The following is a 7,404-nucleotide window of genomic DNA, read 5'->3' on the forward strand; positions in this document are numbered from 1 at the left end:
ACAGAACTCAATTACCTCCTCATTTCCATAGCCCTTGACGATGCTTCCTTCTGGCCTAGCACGGTTACGAACATATTTCTTTAATACTCCCATGAACCTCTCAAAGGGGAACATATTGTGTAGAAATACAGGACCGAGAATGGAAATCTCTTCGACTAGGTGGAGCAGGAGGTGCATCATAATATCGAAGAAGGATGGTGGGAACACCAACTCGAAACTGACAAGGCATTGGACCACATCGTTCTGTAACCGTGGTAGATCTTCTGGATTGATTACCTTCTGAGAGATTGCATTGAGGAATGCACATAGCTTCACAATGGCTACTCGAACATTTTCCGGTAGGAGCCCCCTCAAAGCAATCGGAAGCAATTGCGTCATAATCACGTGGCAGTCGTGAGACTTCAGGTTTTGGAACTTTTTCTCCGCCATGTTTATTATTCCCTTTATATTCGACGAGAAGCCAGACGGGACCTTCATACTGCTCAGGCATTCAAAAAAAATGACCTTCTCTTCTTTGGTAAGAGCGTAGCTGGCACGACCTTGAAACCATTCCGGATGCCGGTCATCTGGGTCTTTCAAAAGTTGCTGGTCCTGTCGTGCTTCCTTTGTATAATTTGTCTTCCCATACACGCCCAAGAAGCTTAGCAGGTTCACGCAAATATTCTTCGTAACATGCATCACGTCGATTGCAGAGCGGACAACTAGGACTTTCCAATATTCTAGCTCCCAAAATATAGATTTCTTCTTCCACATGGGTGCGTTTCCGTCAACTCCCCGCGGAACTGATTGTCCGCCAGGACCCTTTCCAAAGATGACTTTCAAATCCTTGACCATATCAAATATCTCAGCACCAGTACGTTCCGCAGGCTTCGGCCGGTGATCTGCCTTGCCGTTGAAATGCTTGCCTTTCTTTCTTACGTTATGATTTCGGGGAAGAAATCGACGATGACCCAGGTACACGTTCTTCTTACAATTAACCAAACGTACACTTTCAGTCTCATGTAAGCAGTGCGTGCATGCATTGTATCCCTTATTTGTCTGTCCCGAAAGGTTACTGAGAGCAGGCCAATCGTTGATGGTTACAAAAAGCAACGCTCGTAGGTCAAATTCCTCTCCTTTGTGCTCATCCCAGACACGTACACCAGGTCTGGCCCACAACTGTAAAAGTTCTTCAACTAATGGCCTTAGGTACACATCGATGTCGTTGCCGGGTTGCTTAGGGCCTTGGATGAGAATTGGCATCATAATGAACTTCCGCTTCATGCACAACCAAGGAGGAAGGTTGTAGATGCATAGAGTCACGGGCCAGGTGCTATGGCTGGAGCTCTGCTCGCCAAAAGGATTCATGCCATCAGTACTTAGACCAAATCTTATGTTCCTTGCGTCAGCTGCAAAATCTTTGAACACTCTGTCGATCTTTCTCCATTGCGTTCCATCAGCGGGGTGTCTCAACTCCCCGTCGGACTTACGGTCCTCTTTGTGCCATCGCAACGACTTGGCATGCTTTTTGTTCATGAACAGACGTTTCAACCGTGGTATTATAGGAGCATACCACATCACCTTGGCGGGAACCCTCTTCCTGGGTTTCTCGCCCTCAACATCGTCACCAGGGTCATCGCCTCTGATCTTATAACGCAATGCAGTGCATACAGGGCATTCATTCAAATTCTCGTATTCACCGCGGTAGAGGATGCAGTCGTTAATGCATGCATGTATCTTCAGAACCTCTAAACCTAGAGGGCAGACAACCTTCTTTGCTTCGTACGTACTGGCGGGCAACTCGTTATTCTTCGAAAACATATTCTTCAACATTTTCAGCAAATTTTCAAATGATGAGTCACCTACACCTTCCTGTGCATTCCATTTTAGCAAATCCAGTGTGCAGCCCAGCTTTTTCAGACTATTATCGCATCCTGGATACAACGACTTTTTGTGATCCTCTAACATGCGATCCAAATTCTCCCTCTCCTTGTCAGTTTCGCAGCGTCTCCGTGCATCAGCAATGGTCCGACCAAGATCATCAGCGGGCTCATCATGTGCCTCTTCTTCACCTTCACCTAACCCTTCCCCACCTTCAGCATCATCCTCCATGAAAGTATCACCGAAATGATCATGATAGTTGTCATCGATATCATCCCCTTCTTCATCTTCTTCCATTCTAACCCCTCTTTCTCCATGCTTGGTCCAACAATTATAGCTTGGCATGAAACCGTGCCGAAGCAGGTGCATGTGAACATCTCTTGAGGAGGAGTAACCCTTCTGATTCTTACAGACAGCACATGGACAGATAATAAAACCTTGCTGCTTGTTCGCATTTGCCACTATGAGGAAATCTTTCAAACCCGTAGTGAACTCGCCGGAGAGTCGGGGACCGTACATCCATTGCCGATTCATCTGCATTATTATTATATAAAGTATATAATTAACCATCATGCATTTGTTAAACTAACTAGCTAGAAATAATACAAATTAAACAATGAACTACACACATGCATATTTTATCAATGACACATGAAAGGTTCAAGTTGCTAACCGCGATCGCGGAGGAAAAATAAATGAGAAAGCTCAAGTGTGGCTCGGACACTTCATATCATGTTTGTTTCAGGCTCTCGGGCATTTCATCGAACACCTTGTGTGCATAGGAGGAACCAAAAGCAAACCCACCACCCCCTTCTGAAAATTGTGAAGTGAGCTGAGTGAAGTGAAGTGAGCTGAGTCCTATATATAGGGATGGGCCTTTAGTCCCGGTTGGCCTGGCCAACCGCAACTAAAGGCCTTCGGGGACCTTTAGTCCCGGTTGGCCAGGCCAACCGGGACTAAAGCCCCTCCCGTCCGCCAGCTGGATGGGCCTTTAGTCCCGGTTGGCCTGGCCAACCGCGACTAAAGGCCTTCGGGGACCTTTAGTCCCGGTTGGCCAGGCCAACCGGGACTAAAGCCCCTCCCGTCCGTCAGCTGTCGACCGAGCGCGCTGGGCCCAGATAGTTGGTCGCGGGTCTCCTCCCGAACCGCGACTAAAGACCCCTTTTGTCGCGGTTCGATTGTTTTGGGGACTAATGGGGGCGTATGGAAGCCTCTTTTTCTACCAGTGTATTTCTTAACTTTTGCAACAAAGATTAGATGGAGGCGTGAATGCTTCTCTATACAAACCTTCCTCTCATGAGGAAATCAGTACTGCTTTATTTCATATTGCTCCCCTAAAAGCTCCAGACCCCGGATGGCGGTCCGCATTCTGATGCCCACCGGAGAGCCAACCATGGCCAAACACTGCCTGAAGCAATCGTCCATACGCTTTGGATGACCGACTTTCTTGTTCCGACCAAGTACTATATGCCCATGCTCTGGACCTTCCCACTTTGGTTTCTGGTTTACCATGGTGTCTGCATACAACACAATAGCCATTTCAAGTTCTTCATCCTCATCCAAGCTTGAGTCTTCAAAAAATCACTGAACGAGAGAGATCATCTACAAGGCGAAAACCACTTAATTTAAACGAGCATTCTCCGATACATAAAAAAATGGGTGAGAAAATCGCCAAACACCTTGAGGATGAAAGGAAAAGAAGACTTGTCCAGCATGTCCAGCGCAGGGAGGTGGAGCCACGGGAGGCAAGGGCCGGCTCTAGTCGGCGACAGGGTCGGCGTAGCGCGGCCTGCTAAAATCGGGCCTCAGGAGGCATGCCAGTGCGGGGAGGGGAGGTCGATCCGCGACGTTGGGCGGCAAGGTCCGGTGCAGATCGGTGATACGTCTCAAACGTATCTATAATTTTTTCTTATTTCATGTCATATTTATATGGCATAGTTTTGGCACCAATTTATACGATTTTTCTGGAGTAACCTATTACCTCAGTGCCCAGTGTCAGTTATTGTTTGATGCATGTTTTTCAACTTTGAGGGAAAACAATTTTACGGAGCTCCAGAAACCATGAAAATTATTTTACATCGTGAAGCTTCCAGGAGTTACCGACCTAGGCTAGGGGGTGGCCCACAGCCTCCAGGCGCCCCCACCACGTGCCCAGGGACGCGTGGTGGGGCCGTGTGGGCCCCTTGGTGTTCCTTTGCACCGCCTCTTGGCGCCTATCTTCCATCTCAAAAACCTAAATATATCGGTGTTCTTTTGTTACTTCTGTCGCACCTCTTGTTGGGGAACGTAGTATTTAAATTTTTTTGCCTACGATCACACAAGATCTATCTAGGAGAAGCATAGCAACGAGCGGGGAGAGTGTGTCCACGTACCCTCGTAGACCGAAAGCGGAAGCGTTTAGTAACGCGGTTGATGTAGTCGAACGTCTTCGCGATCCAACCGATCCAAGTACCGAGCGTACGACACCTCCGCGATCTGCACACGTTCATCTCGGTGACGTCCCTCGAACTCTTGATCCAGTTGAGACCGAGGGAGAGTTCCGTCAGCACGACGGCGTGGTGACGGTGATGATGAAGTTACCGGCGCAGGGCTTCGCCTAAGCACTACGACAATATGACCGAGGTGTGTAACTGTGGAGGGGGGCACCGCACACGGCTAAAAGGGGGGCGCGCCAGGTGTGGGGAATCCTACTAGGACTCCCCAGTCCAAGTAGGATTCCCCTCCTCTTTCCTATTCCTAGTAGGAGAAGGAGGGAAGGAGGAGGAGGAGAGAAGGAAAAGCCCCCCCAACCCTAGTCCAATTCGGTTTGGGCTAGGGGGGGGCGCCACTCCATGGCCGGCCTCCTCTCTTCCACCACTAGGCCCATGAGGCCCAATAACTTCCGGGGGGGCGCCACTCCCTGGCCTGTCTCCTCTCTTCCACCACTAGGCCCATGAGGCCCAATAACTTCCGGGGGTGGGGGGTGGGGGGTTCCGGTAACCCACGGTACTCCGAAACTCATCCGAAACGACCCGAACCATTCCGGTGTCCGAATGTAACCTTCCAATATATGAATCTTTATGTCTCGATCATTTCGAGACTCCTCGTTGTTAGAGTTATAATATAAGTCATGTACCCCTTTGTATTTATCCCGTTGTATAAGGGGTTTCCTGCATATGTTCCACACCCGTACATGTATATATATCGGCCTATGGCCTCATGGGAATACAAGTTGCATATTTTCCTAACATGGTATTAGAGCTAGGTCAATTTTTTGCACGCTGCAACTCGTGCTGATTGATCCGGCCGCCGCTCTGTTTCCCCGTCGCCGCTGCCTCTTCTCCCAATCGAGCGCCGTATCCCCGTCGCCGCTGCCTCTCCTCCCGACCTGACTGGGCCGCCGTGTGGATCGCCAGGCCGGGCTGCTGTCCCTCTCCTCCGGTGAACCAGGACTGCACCGTCTTCTGCATCACGGGGATGCGGGTTTAGCTGCCGGCGGCGAGGCGGGATTGAGGTGGGCTGGGACGTGGCTGTGCGTGTCGAGTCTGCTCGTTTTCTCCCTCGATCTCCTTCGCTCCCTCCATCCACCAGCTGCCCTTCTCGCAGGGTTTTGCCGGCCTCCCGTGCCGGATCCCGCTCCCAGCCGCCGTCCTCATTCGGCTTCTGCTGATTTCGGATCTTTGCCAAAAAAATGTCTGCTGCATCGGGCTATGTTGCTGTCCCTCGCAGTCCGGTGATCTTCGATGGTACCAACTACACCGAGTTCGCTGGCTTCATGCGCATTCACATGCGTGGCATTCGTCTCTGGGGTGTTCTTTCTGGCGAGGTCTGCTGTCCGCCACGTCCGGTCCCTCCGGTGGCCCCTACTCCGCCGACTCCACTGGTTCTTCCTACAGACGCTACTCAGGCCACTAAGGATGCGGCTAAGCTTGCTGATGAGACTGCTGATCGTGCTTATGATGAGAGGGTTTTGGCCTATGAGGAGGCTCTTCAGACGTATCATGGTGCTTTGTCTGTTTACACCTAGTGGCTTGATGATGATGCTCGTGCTGCAGCCGTTCTCACTGCTAGTGTTCTGCCTCAGTTTGCTTCTGAGTTTCTGGGTCTTCCTACTGTCTTTCAGATGTGGACCTGTCTTCGTCAGCGCTATGAGCCCTCTGGTGATGCCTTATACCTTTCTGTGGTTCGTCAGGAGCATGCTCTTCAGCAGGGTGACTCTACTGTTGATGACTTTTATGCACAGAGTTCTGCTATCTGGCGCCAGCTTGATTCTCTCCGCAGTGCTGGTTGTCGTACTTGCCCCTGCTGCCAGGCTGTCCAGGCCAACTTGGAGTTTCATCGCGTCTACGAGTTCCTGTCTCGGCTCCGTAAGGAGTTTGAGCCCCGGCGTGCTCAGTTGTTTGCTCGTGGCCGTATTTCTCTCATGGAGGCGCTTTCAGAGATTCGTGCTGAGGAGACTCGCTTACGTGGTGCTGGTTTGCTGGAGGTTCCCTCTGTGCTCGCTACTCGGGCTTCTTCCACTCCACCTGCTGCACCGCCCCATTCTCGCTCGAGTGCTCCGCCGCTCTTGCCCACTCCTTCTGGAGGCTCAGGTCGCCCCCGTCCACATTGTGACTACTGCAACAATGATGGTCATATTGAGTCCCAGTGCTACACAAAGCGGAAACACCTGCGCAAGGCGCGATCATCCTCCTCAGGGACTTCGTCATCTCCCTCGACAGCTTCAGCCATTGCTTTGACTGAGCAGGATATTCTGAGACTTAAGCGTCTGCTTGCGTCTTCAGGTTCTTCCTCGACGGGTACTACTGGTTCTGTGACTGATGCTTCCCGCACTGAACACCCGCCCTCTACACAGTCAGGTACATCCCCATGGGTTCTGGACTCTGGAGCTTCTTTTCATATGTCTTCTCATTCTTCTGCTTTGTCCTCTCTTCGATCGCTGGATTCTCCTGTTCATGTGTTCACTGCTGATGGTACTCCACTTTCTGTTGCTAGTAGAGGCCATCTTTCCACTCCTTCTTATTCTGTTCCTGATGTTGCTCATGTTCCTCGACTTACCATGAATCTGTTTTCTGCCGGTCAACTTACTGATTCTGGTTGTCATGCCATCCTTGATGTTGACTCTTGTTCTGTCCAGGATCGCCGCACGCACACTCTGGTTGGGGCTGGCCCTCGCCGCCGTGATTCTCAGGGTCTTTGGGAGTTGGACTGGCTTCATGTTCCTTCCGCTGCCACCACCATCGCCTGTCCCTCCGCTGCTGTCGCCTCTGTTACTGGTTCCTTTAAGCAGTGGCATCATCAACTTGGTCATCTGTGTGGTTCTCGGTTATCGTCTTTAGTTCATCGAGGTCTTCTGGGGTCTGTCTCAGGAGATGTCTCTTTAGAGTGTCAGGGTTGTCGTCTTGGCAAGCAGATTCAGTTACCATATTCACATAGTGAGTCAGTGTCTAAGTGTCCTTTTGATTTAGTCCATTCTGATGTATGGGGTCCGGCTCCTTTCGCTTCGAAAGGTGGTCATAAATACTATATTATTTTCATCGATGATTTTTCTCGTTACACATGGCT

The 7,404-nt window shown here is 50.6% G+C and overlaps 1 pseudogene; it reads left to right on the top strand.

The window, feature by feature from the left end:
- The first annotated feature begins 5,880 nt into the window (after positions 1-5,880).
- Positions 5,881-6,656, top strand: LOC141025334 (uncharacterized; annotated as a pseudogene).
- Positions 6,657-7,404: the final 748 nt, after the last annotated feature.

Source organism: Aegilops tauschii, chromosome 6 (genome assembly GCF_002575655.3).
Source record: "Aegilops tauschii subsp. strangulata cultivar AL8/78 chromosome 6, Aet v6.0, whole genome shotgun sequence".
In the NCBI taxonomy this organism is placed as follows: Eukaryota; Viridiplantae; Streptophyta; class Magnoliopsida; order Poales; family Poaceae; genus Aegilops; species Aegilops tauschii.